This window comes from Prionailurus viverrinus, chromosome B2 (assembly GCF_022837055.1).
Source record: "Prionailurus viverrinus isolate Anna chromosome B2, UM_Priviv_1.0, whole genome shotgun sequence".
Taxonomy (NCBI): Eukaryota; Metazoa; Chordata; class Mammalia; order Carnivora; family Felidae; genus Prionailurus; species Prionailurus viverrinus.
In genome coordinates, this window is record NC_062565.1 from 91,408,771 (window position 1) to 91,422,506 (window position 13,736).

The following is a 13,736-nucleotide window of genomic DNA, read 5'->3' on the forward strand; positions in this document are numbered from 1 at the left end:
AGGTTCCACACTGTCAGCACAGAGCCCAGCGTGGGGCTCTTTCTCACAAACTGAAGGATCATGACCTGAACTGAAATCAAGAGTTGGACATTTACCCGACCAAGTCACCCAGGTGCTCTTACAAGGGTTAAACTCCTTGAGTTTAGTTTCTTCATCTGTTAAATGTGAACACTAATACTGACTTTCAAGTGTTGCTTTGAAAAACAAATGACATAGCTTAGATCTACAATTGACACTAGATAAATGTTAATTCTCATTATTTTTATATTTTTACATTGCTTATTGTAGTCATTTTTAAAATAATTATACTCTGCTGGCCTTTGTTTAGTGTTTTCCATCTTTCAAATCTATAAAAGAAATTGGCACAACTGATTTAAACAACCATGTTGGAAGCTAAAGGTTATGATAACTTATTGTGGGTCATTCCATTTTGATTATATATTTTCATAACTTTTAGATGTTCTGTTAACTTTGGGGGACTTTCCAAGTGAGAACTTTATTGTTCAAACCTCTCTTATTTTCTTGGCACAAGATTGGCATTTTTTTCTTTCTTTGAGACATTTCCTTTGTTAATTATTATTTTTGGTGTATCCCTTATCTCTGTGACCTTTTCCAAATCTTTTATTTCTGCTTACATTTTTTTTTCTCATTTCTATATGTGTAATTTAGGCTTGTTAATACCTGAATGCTTATTTCCCCCCAAATCCCATTGCTCATTTTTTCCCTGTCTCTTCTTTATGGTATTTCTTGATCTTATTCATGAATTCTACAATCAGAAAACACTTAAGTTATTTTTCTGCGTGGCTCTTTTTTCCATTGGGAAAGATGCAGACATTTCTTCCACTAATCAAACTACTTCCTGTGCATTTTTATATGCTATTCTTATTGGCTTTGTTGCGTTGTGGTACGATTCTTTTCTCCTTCCATGTTTTCAAACTACATTATTGAAAGATTCTTTTATCAATGAAAGTGACTCAATTTTTATTTTGTTGTCTATACTGTTTTAATATGCTACTGCATTTACTTAATGTGGTCTTAATCTAAACCATTCTACTTCGAGTTTTATTTTTTTTTCTACGAAAAATATTTCAGAAACAAACAATTTAATTCAAACAACTGTTTACTAAACTATTGTTATTTTTAGGTTACTATTTTCAATTTAACTTTTAATACATTTATTTATTTATATACTTAAATTCTTTTCTAATATTATGTATTTATAGACATAAAAGTACATACAAAGCCCTAAGGTTTATATCTTGAATTCATGTATAAAACCAGAAAAAAATAGTAATTTAAATACAAACAAAAAATACAACATCAGTAAAATTAAAATTGAAATACTTTTGCTAGGTAGCACACTGTTACGTTAAATTTCTGCTTATAACATGACTAATACATTTCTTTGAATGATGGCTTGCTGTTTGATAAATTCTAATGGATATGGTAGTTTATATTTTCATTTCTTTATGTATCTCATACATAATTTAGCCATAACTAAATAGGTAGATAGATATGTGATAGGTGCTTGGCCTGCCGTTGTCAACCAAATAAATATGGTTAAAATTCTAAGTATTTGACACTCTGAATTATAAGAAATGGCTGTGAATACAAAAGTAAACAATAAAATTCCAAGTTTGAAAAACACAAAAAAACACCCTAGAAGATGTAAAGATGAAAAGGTACTAGGCCCAACAAAGTCCTCTAACCCCAGTGGCTTATTCCTTCCTGGATCTTCACTATGAAAATCTGGTGGAGTTTCTGGAGGTAAAACCTACCATTGTTGGGAGGGCCTTCCTAAGTTTGTGGCCCCGAGTTTCTCATTTTCATTCTGGTCCATGCTCAGCTTCCAAAATTATCATTTAACTGCCATTTAATTCTTCTAGTTTATGGGCCTGTGGCTTCTTCTGCAGGTAAAAATATTATTGTGCTGTGATTCTGTCTATTCATTTGTCTCTCTAGATTTTAGGAGTGGTGATTTGCCCTTCAATTCTTTGCTGGGTCCAAAAAAAGTCATTAATTTTCAGTTTATTCACCTTTTTTTTCTTGTGAGGATCAGAATGATGACTTCCAAGCTCCTTGCATGTTGGAGTTGAAACCAGAAATCCAAGATTGTTTTTCAACAATTGATATTTGAAAAGTTGGACATCTATACGAAACAAAACGGAATTTTGTTCCTTATTGATGCCTTGAATCAATATTTATTTATTTATTTATTTATTTATTTATTTATTTAATGTTTATTTTGAGAGAGAGAGAGAGAGAGAGAGATAGCGTGAGCAGGGGAGGGTCAGAGAGAGAGTGAGAGCAAGAAACTGAAGCAGGTTCTGTGTTGTCAGTACAGAGCCTGATGTGGGACTCCAATTCACTAACCATGAGATCATGACCTGAGCCAAAATCAAGAGTCAGTCTCCTAACTGACTGAGCCACCCAGGCTCTCCTGCCTTGCATCAATTTTTAAAAATCACTTAAAATGGAACATAGACCTTAATGTAAAGCCTAAAACTATAAAACTTCTAGAGGAAACACAGAGGAGAATCTTTGTGACCTCAGGTTAGGCAGAATTTTCTTATATATGACACCAAAAGCATGATCCATAAAAGAAAAATTTGATAAATTTTATTTCATTAAGATAAAAAATACCTGCTTTCCACAAGACACAGTTTAGAAAAATAAAAAAAAAAACCAAGTCACCAATTGGGTAAAAATATTTTCAAATCTCTGAACCTGGTATAAAGGACTAATATCCAGAATATAAAAATAACTCTTAAAGCACAAATGGAACAAACTGATTTTTAAAAAGTAATAAAAGATTTAAACATACACATCACCAAGAAGAGATAGGAATGGCAAATAAACACATGCAGTTCTAAATATCATTTGTCTAGGCACACTTAAGTTGGTTGTGTTCGATTTCGTCTCAGGTCATGTTCTCATGGTTCATGGTTTTGAGCCCTGTGACGGGCTCTGTGCTGACAGCTCAGAGCCTGGAGCCTGCTTCAGATTCTGTGTCTCCCTCTCTCTCTGCCCTTCCACCACTCACGCTCGGTCTCTCTCTGTCTCAAAAATAAATAAAACATTAAAAAATTTTATTTAAAAAAAGACATTTAGGGCTAAATATCATTCGTCATTAAGAAAATGCAAATTAAATCCACAATGATACCACTGCACACCTGCTAGAATGGTTGAAATGCAAAAACAAAACTGCTAGTACTGAGTAATAGCAAAGATGTAGAACAACTGGAATGCTCATATATTGTTCATGGGAATGGAAAATATTATAGCTACTGTGGGAAATAATTGAGCTGTTTCTTCTGAATTAAACATGTGGTTACCATATGATATAACATTACCACTCTTAGGTAACTTAAAAAAATGAAATATCTTTACCTTAATGTTGTAATAGCCCCAAACTGGTAACTAAAATGTCGAGAAGCTTGTGAATGGATATACTAACCACAATATATCCATAAAATAGAATACTGCTCAACTATAAAATGAAATGGACTATCTATACATGTAATGGCATGGGTGAATCTCACAGATAGTGTATTAGGTGAAAAAAACAAAACAAAACAAACAGTCAAAATGGCCATATATTCAATGATCCCATTTGTATAACATTCTGGAAAAGGTGAAAGAATGGGAGAGCAAACAGATCAGTGGTTCAGATAATGGGAGTAGAGGGATGTCTTGGGATGCTATAACGAGCATCTCAAGACTGGGTGGCTGAAACACAATAGAAATTTACTTCTAACAGTTCTAAAGGCTAAGGAGGCCAAGATCAGGATGCTGGAAGATTCAGTATCTGGTGAGAACCCACTTTCTGGTTCATAGATGGAAATCTTTCTGCTTTGTCTTTACATGGTGGTAGAGCTCTGTGGGGTCTCTTTTATAAGGGCACTAATTCCGTGAATGAAGTTTCCACCTTCGTGGCCTAAGCACCCATCTCCTAATACCATCACATTGGATATTAGGTTTCAACATATGAATTCTAGGGGTGGGGAGCACAAACATTCAATCTATAGAGGGAGGACTTGACTACAAAGAGGCACAAAAAGATTTGATGGAGTCATGGGCCTGTCTTGTTTGTTAGTTTTGGTGAGTGTGCATGATTCTATACAGTTATTAGAACTCATAGAACCGGACATAGAACTGAACACTAAAAGGTGTGAATTTTGTTATTTATGTAAATTGTTCATCAGTAAATATGACTGAAAGAAGTCAATAGATAATCTATGAAATTAAAAATCAAGAATTAACAAAAAATGTTAGCATAAAATATAATCATGTTCTATTTTTCTTTTTAAATTCCTAAATATTGCCCTTAGGGCAAAGCATTTGTTACATGTTAATTCATGAGGGTTATTTTTATCCTTTGTAATGCCACCAACTTTCATATTTAAAGAGACAATGTTTTTTTTTTTAATTTTTAATGTTTATTTTTATTTTTGAGACAGAGAAAGAGCATAAATGGGGGAGAGGCAGAGAGAGGGAGACACAATATCTGAAGCAGGTTCCAGGCTCTGAGCTGTCAGCACAGAGCCCAACGCGGGGCTTGAACTCAGGGACTGTGAGATCATGACCTGAGCCGAAGTCGGATGCTTAACCAACTGAGCCACCCAGGCGCCCCTAAAGAGACAGTGTTTACTAAAGAAGTGGTAATATAGCAGCATGTCTCTTTTTATATTTCTTAATGAGATTTTTATTTATTTTTTTGTCATTTATTTATTTAGTTAGTTAGTAAATTAGTTATTTATGTGATCTCTGCACCCAATGTGGAGCTTGAACTCAGGATCCCAAGATCAAGAGTAACATGCTCTTCCAACTGAGGCAGTCAGGCACCCCTAGTCAAGATCTTTTAATGGATGTTATCTATGTTCTAATTTATCTGAACAATAATGACAGGACCACATGGTTCTCAAAGTTTATAATTTCAAATTAACCATAAAACTAGACATGCTTTAATTTGTGTGCCCATTATCTGACACTTTGAGAATACACATTCATTTATTTTGCTTCTACTATTTTATTCATGAAACATAATTTTAGTGGTTCACATGTAGAATCTTTTAATCACATTTGTTATCCAGGGATTGGGAAAGTACCACAAACTAAGTGGTTTAAACAAAAGAAATTTATTGTCTCACAGTTCTGGAGGGTAGAAGTCCAAGATCAAGATGTTGGCAGGGTCATGCTCTACTCTGAAGACTCCCTAGAAGGATCAGTAGCAGGCCCCTCCTAGTTTCCAGTAGTTGCCATGGCTTGTGATACCATAACTCTTATTTTCACATGGTGTTCTCCTTTATGCATGTCTGTGTCCAAATTTCCTCTTTTTATATGCATACCAGTCATATTGGATTAGGGGCCAACTCTATTCTAATACTGTATCTTCTTAAGTGGTTATAACTACAATGGTCCTATTACCAAATAAGGTTATATTCTAAAGTACTGGAGATTAGGACCTCAACATATGAATCTTCTGGGGGACACAATTCAATCTATATACCTGTATTCACACTTACGGCTTGATGCCTGATGCCTGAGGCAGAGGTTTCAGCTAAGGACAGCCAACTCTTCTGACATATGGTTTCCATAGCATGGCTGCAGACTACTGTAAAAACTAAGGAAGGAACATTAATTAGAAGCAGACCCATCCACTGATTTTATCTATCTATCTATCTATCTATCTATCTATCTATCTATCTATTTTTTAAATATAACTTATTGTCTAATTGGCTTACATACAACACCCAGTGCTCATCCCAAGTGCCCTCCTCAATGCCAATCACCCATTTCCCCCTCTCTCCCCCCCCCATCCACCCTCAGTTTGTTCTCTGTATTTAAGAGTCTCTTGTGGTTTGCCTCCCTTCCCTCTCTGTTTATAACTATTTTCCCCCTTCCCTTCCCCCATGGACTTCTGTTAAGTTTCTCAAGATCCACATATGAGTGAAAACATATGATATCTGTCCTTCTCTGACTGACTTATTTCACTCAGCATAATGCCTTCTGGATTTTAGCATTTATAAGAGGCCTTCAAACTTCTTTTCTGATGGTATCTGCTTAACAAATAAGACACTTTGATTTTTGTCATTAGTGATACTATATTCCTATTTCCATTTCTCTTCAAATTAATCTGTTCTTGAAACATTACAGAGACAGATCAGACCTTTATGTTTAAAGATCAGTAGCTATTGCTTATGTTTCAGCTTTTTCTTTGTCCCAACAAAATGATGAAAAAGATTAATTTATACCTTTAAATGATTCTTCTGTAACAGAATAGTTTGCTTTGCCCAAATGTTTTATCCTTCCATGCAGTTATTATTATTAGCGTCAATCTTTTCTCCTATTTTCACAGAAATGATGTAACCTTGGTCCTTGACTACAAAAGTTTGATGAAAAAGTACATAGGAAAGGAATTTGGGAAAGCCCACATGCCAGATATAACATGTCAGCAAGTGCTTGTTCCTCTTGCTTTGGTTGACATTTCTCAGGCAGGGTGCTGAGTGCTATTTACTGCTTTATTTTCCTTTGATTTATTTTCATATGCAGTGCACATTATTTTCTCTCCTTATTCTCTGCATATAGTATTTAGAAATGACATTGTTTCTCTACTTATTTTTCTTTTCTCAGAGTTATTTTTAAAAAATATTCCTTATTATTTATGTTGCTATTCTCTATCCTTTTCCTTCTTTTTCCCCTTTCAGACTTTTTTGAACTCTTCAGGTGAAACTGAACTCTGCTTTTGGTGACAGTGTAACTTCATAGATAGGAATGATTACTCTCTCTGTTAGATCAAAACTGAGGGTTCAGGTAAGCTATTTTCAGAAAGTAGGCACAAACAGGATCTTTTGCTGTTTTAGGTATGGCCCTCAGGCAGCCATGAAATCACTAAAGGTCATTCAACTGAAATAGAATCCTCTCTGGGGAGTCACTGCTCCTGACATTCAATTAGGTTATTCTGGGTGTCCACGCTGCAAAGAGAAGCTTTGTATTGCTTCTGTGTAAAACAGTAAAAGTAAATGAAAGCTGGTACACTTGAGAATTCTGTTTTTAAACTAAGACCAGTTTACACCTTTAGTTTCCTAGAGGACAAGAACCATGCAATTTCTAATTTGATGTGGCACCTAGACAATTGTATTGTGAACATTAACTAAGGACAGATCAAACAATTAACCATTGCTTCTTGAATTCACATCCTTCTGGATCATTGGACTCCTCATTCACAAAGAACCAGCAGAAGTCCACTGTGGGGTTCTTTATTCAACATCATCCACAGCTTATAAGTCTTGGCTTAAAAAACAAACAAAACACTGAAGTGTTCATGAAGATTTCCTGTAGTCATGAAGAAGTCATGAAGAATATCCTCACTCACAAGAGGATATTATTGAAGTGATAAAAGAGGTACATGGAATAGTAGAACAGGTTTTCAAATCCTGCTTTAGATGGTGAAGCAGCAAATTATTTACCATCTAACAGTTAAAGCTGTAATTTTCCAGGCCACCGGGTGGCCCAGTTGGTTAAGTGTCTGACTTCAGCTCAGGTCATGATCTCAAGGTTCGTGGGTTCGAATTCCATGTCAGGCTCTGTGCTGACAGCTCAGAGTCTGGAGGCTGCTTCTGATTCTGTGTCTCCTTCTCTCTCTGCCTGTCCCTTGCTTGTGCTCTCTCTCTCAGTCTCTCAAAAATATATAAAAACATTAAAATAAAATTAAAAACTATAATTTCCCAAGGAACTCATTCATTTTATCATTTGTATGATATATATAATATCAAATATATGATTTTAAATAATATTAATATATACCATTTATCTTACATAAAACCCCATTATATAAAATGTCATTTGAAAAAAGATCAATTAAGAAGGTTTATATCATATATGTAGTTTAATATTTTGGTTATTAATAACAAAAAATAAGTAGACGTGAGAAAAATGTTGTCTTCTTGACATCTTTTATAAAAGGAAAGAGTTGAACTCTATTCCTTCCCAACTGGATTGTGACTTCCCTGAAGCATTTTTTATTATTTTTATTACCTTATTTCTTTATTATTTGCTGATTTGCCATGACTGGCACATCGTAGGCATTCCACAAATTCTTATTAAAGAAGTAATTGATTGAATTGGTGAATCAGCCAATAAACAGACAAACTAACCATCTTATCTCTAAGACCCTCCAGTGTTCTCTTTTGTTATACCAAACCAGCCTCCAACAACCTGATATTGGACAAGATGGCTGACATGGAAATGAAAGAGCTACATTAGAGTTGAGCTGAGTGTGGCTTTCCCCTTTCTTATTGGGAAGTTGAAGTTTCTATTCTTGTTCTGCCCTGATTCTGAGCAGCAATGGCCTAGTATACAGGAGTAGCAAGTAGGCCAGCAGATACTACCCTTTCATCTTGAGTCATAAAAGTTGGCATTTTGGATTTTTGACATTTAGCTAAGTCTTTGTGACAGCACTCTTCCTAGCTTCCTACATGGCATGTGGGATGAAATCCGGCATAGCAAAGTTCCATATGATTTCTTGCTGCATGTGATATGCAATAATAGATTGGATGAGTAAATTTCTTTTTTTTTCACTATACATAGATGCAAAACTACAAATAGAGAAATAAAGCATGACATAATCATGCAGCTGCCAAAGAGATATATGTTTTATCAAGAGCCAGGTCAAAAATATAAGAAGATATATTTATATAATGGATTTTAGCATATTTTGCATAATTTTTGGCTAGTAGCATGAGGGCTCAGAAATATATATGTAACATATGATAATATCATGAAAAATTTAACTTTCTGTTTCAATTCAACAATTATTTAACATAGTACTATGTATAAGACAGATGTTAAAAATGGGGCAAGATATGGACCTTGCCTTCAGGAAGCCCATAGTGGAGCTTTGATAAGAACACAAATAATTATAATAAAAATGAAGTAAATAAGGAAAGTACAAATAACTTAAATGGAGTTGAGAGAGCACAAACTAGTTCATGTAATTAAGATTTGTGGAAAGGATGTAATTTAAGATGTACATGAAGGGATAGGATTTTGTTTGGAGTGGAGAAAAAGGTACTGGAGAAAGAAGAGCATGAACAAAGCTGTGACTGTGGAAAGTGATCTATATTTTAGAATAGCAAATTGTTAAATGCATCTGGTTCCTAAAGTACACTTCGAGAAGTAGTGAATAAATGAAGTTAGAAAGACAAGGTGGTCTTACTGCAGAAAGGCCTAAATATTAGGTGAAATACTGACTCATTTAATTAAAATGTGGTGCCCCTGCAAGAGTTTGAGGGAAAGAAGAGTAGGTTTGGCAAAATGGTTTGATAAGTGCGGGCTGACAGAAATTAGATGGGCAGAGATAAGAAGAAAGAAGAGGTTTGAAATTGTTACAATACTCTAGTGCCTGGATTATTGAGAGAAGATTGGAAAAGTTTTACCCAGGGTTTATATGGGAAGCAAATGGCACATTTATTTTGGATAATTTGAGGAGTTTAATAAATGGACTATTTTCAAAGCTATAAATAGCTGGGTGGGGGGGATGGATCATAAGATCCATAAGATCCATAATGCAGTTAGCTGGGACCTGTTAGGACTGGGACCATTATACCCCTAGGTCTAAAATGATGTGGGGGCAGAGGCATTGCCAGATCTCAACAGAGAACTGTGTGGAGCAGAGAGATTTTAGTAGAAAGTGAGAGCCAGTCCATAGCAATTTTATGGGAAAATATTATGGCCTTTTTCTCCTCCCTCCTTCTGATTTTTTGCTAGGGCTCTCCATTGGCCAAGCACAACTGGAAGTCAGAGGTCAAAGGAGCTTTTCATGCCATCCATTTAGGTCCACTTCCCAGGGCACTCAGCAGGGTGGAGAGTGATCTGAAGGGCAAATGAAACTTTGCTGTGCAATTATGGACCAGTGTAGGGTACTGTAAGGTACCAAGCAGAGAGTTGGAAATGGAGTGCTGCAGGAATGTTGAGCTAAGGATAAGGAGGTTTGAACTGCTGAAGTTATGTGAATGGATGAGATCATGGTGGGGGGTGGATTTATAGGATAAAGACAGAGTATATTTATAGGATAGAACTTTCAGGAAAAGCTATATTTAGAAGACAGGAGAACACAGAGGAGACAACAAAGAAGACAAAGAGAAATGGAAGGAAACAAAACCAGGAGCAAAGAATGGTGGAGAGGAAGGAAACAGCCAGTATCAGGGATGAGAAGGAGGCAGAGAAGAAGTCCAAGGCAGAAAACAGGTTTTTTTTTAAATGTTTATTTACATTTGAGAGAGAGAGAGAGAGAGAGAGAGAACAAGCGAGACAGAGATTGAGTAAGTAGAGGAGGGGCAGGAGAGAGGGAGAGAAATTCCAAACAGGCTCTGTGCTGACAGGTTTTGTATGTAGTCAGTTCCGTATGTATTAGGTACTATTACTAGAAGGGATAGGCCTAGTGAAGCTTTGCAGGCAGCAAATACCAATAGGATGATGGGTGTTATGCTGGCTAGTGTAAATTGATTATTTAGGATTGCTATTTAGGATATGCTTTCCAGGCATGGAAGGGATGATATTAGGTGGGATAGGTATATTAGTAGTCTTATAAGGAATATGATGAAAGCCAGGAAAGATATTGATATACACTATAGACATTCGATAATTATACTATTAACCATAATCTAATGAGTCAAAATCGTTTGTTTTGACTTAAACTAAGTATCATATTCAGTCCATTCTAGTCCTTTTTGGGTTCATTCATAGGCTAGGCTTATGGTTAATAGTGTAATTAATAGAAGTGCTATGGTAAGCATGGTTGACAGGTTGTTTGTGAGGCTCAGGGTAGAGGAAGAGTGAGATTTCTAGGTCGAACAATATGAACGTAATGGCAATTAGGAAAAATTTTATGGAGAAAGGTAGGTGGGCTGACCCTATCAAGTCAAATCCGCATTCATAAGGACTTGCTTTTTCTGCATAGATATTTAATCGGGGCAGTCAGAGCACAATTAGTACAAGTAGTATGCTTAACTGACTGAGCCACCCAGGCACCCCAGAAAATAATTTTAAGTAGGGCTGGATAGACTGTCACTGGTTCTTTGCCAACTTAGAATAAATGGTTAGTTTTATCAATACCAACATGGACTTCTGTTATGGTTGTGTTTTGGATTTGGGGAAATAGGAAAGAGAATGCAATTATAGTGAAGGAGTTGAGGCCAGGAACAAATAATCACATCCTATTTTTTAATTTAGTTTATTTTCTTCTGCTAGTTCTCTTATTTCTCCTCTTTCTTCTTCCTCCTTTGCACTTATTAACATCTATAATATACTAGACACTTTACCTACCTACAGCATCCCATTTCAAAACAACCCGGTAGGGTAAATATTATCTTCATCTTATATGAAAGAAAGTTTGGTCATGCATTTAGTAAGGATTAGGCTCATTTTCAAAACCATAAATCTTAGACTCCAAAGCCATGTACTCTTTTTTCTTTTTACAGTATTTAATAATAGTAGTTATTCATCACCTAGTTGAAGAAGGAATGAATGAAGTATGGCATAAAATTCTGCCTAGGAGACGGCAATCTGGGTTCCAGTGCTAGCTTTGCTGTTAAATACAATGTAAACTCTCTGTTAATAAAACTTGCTTTTAACTGCTCTGAGAATAGTTATGTCATGAAAACACTTTCCTTAGAGAAACTTGCTATATAAATATTAGATGAATCATGAATATTTTTTGTAATGCGAATGTTGGAATCAAATGAAATATCTTCTTTCTAAGATCTTAATAGTAAAATATCTTTATCATGTCGTTGTTACTGATTTTGCCCCAAGGAAATGGATGACATAATTCCAGATGTTTTATGATGTACCATGTTCATTGTTCAGTTTACAGTATATAAATCAAGATATTGCCAATTACTCACAATGTGATCATAGTAAGTTGTGAAGTCAATGACATCTAAGGGTTCAGACCAGGAGATAAAGCAGAAGCCGGTGCACATAAGGAATGATGGCCGTCTTCTGACCTATGCCCTTCCCTAAAGGAAAAATGAAAGTACTCACTGTCATCCTTGTTGTGGTTGAAAAATCAGAACTGAGCAATCTGGTCTGTTCTTGAACTGTTTGCCTTAAATAAGAAGTGTCCATATTTTTTTAGTATCCCCGCCAACACAAATAACACTTAGTCTTCCATTCATGAACTTTTGCTATACTGTTAAGAGAACACCATCTGTCTACTATGTAACATTTAGTAATGATTTTATGATTTTTTTGGTATCAAATGCATTGAAATTATATAAACTATTGGATAAATATCTATACCATCTTTTAAAACTTTCAATTCAGCTAGTACACAGATTTCCTCATCCCCGCCCCCCCCCCCCCCCACTCTGCTTTTCTGTGGAAATTCGTTCAGTTCTGTGTAGTTCTCCATAGTGCTATCCTCAGACTCCTTGGGACATATTGTAGATAATTAACATCTGCTCACACTTGTAGAGAAATGACACATTTTACTTTTTTCCCAGCACAATCAGAAAAGTGACACCCAGAAATGTTAATTGATTTGTTTAACATTGAGATAAATGTGGACTTAGCAGGGACATAGAATGACCCAGTGTCCAAATAACAAATCCAGTGCTCTGTAATTCACCAATTAGTTATACTGTAGTCAGAGCACTGAAATAAAATAATCTCAACACCTCCCTTTGCATATACCAGTTAATACATACACGTGTTAAAATTATGTGGTTGTAGAGTTGAAAGGTCCAAGGTCTTTTAGATCTCTAATCTTATTTTTGTGTTCATTTATAGACACTTTAACGTTAGATTTCAGTTTTCTTATTGTTTCTTCTATTGCAAATCTCTTACTAACTTCAAAGAAGCTTATTCAGGGGAAGAATGAAGTCATTCTTACATATTGCTAAAAATGAAGAATTCAGTATTACGTTAGAACTTTTTGTCTATGATGGGCTTTGAAGGGAGGTGTTAAGAGTCAAGTGAAAGTGAATTTTTCAAGTAATAATGTTCATATGTGATTGAAAAATGAAAATACAAAGAAAGTATGAAAGATTATGACAAATGTAATGCAATATTGAAATATCAAGGAAAGAAGAAAAATATGTCTCTTTTGAAGTGGTAGACCCTAAATTCAATTCATGACAAAGAAATGCATGGATTTGATCAAAGATGTTAATTTTAAAATATTAGAATATACAAAATGATGTTTATTTTCTCCTGACTTCATAGTCTTCTAAATTATCCACATGGATATCTTCTATAATCAGTCAAGTTATTTATACAGTAAACATAATTTTTAAAGAGTTTGTGTTGGGATATTTTATCTTCAATGAGAATTTACAATTATTTAATATAGTACCCAACACAGACATGGTAAACTTGATAGTTATTTGGGATCCAGACAAAAGGAAAATACAATCCTAAAAATGGAAAATAAAGTATAATATGAACACAGTGATATCACTGCTATTTCTGGATGATTCAATATCATGTTCTTAATATATCAAGTTCATTCTAATCATACAAGTAAATTGAATTAAAAAGTGGATGATTTCTCTCAGCTGTTATGCATTATCTGAAATAAAATGACAACTATCTATTTGAAATCATTATCTGATATATTAAACAATTAAGTGCCTTCTATGTCCACTCATTGTATTAGGCACTGGGATTCAATAATGGTACTAGCTTTCATGAACTAACAATTTATGAAGCTTTGTGACAAAGATTCAGTACAG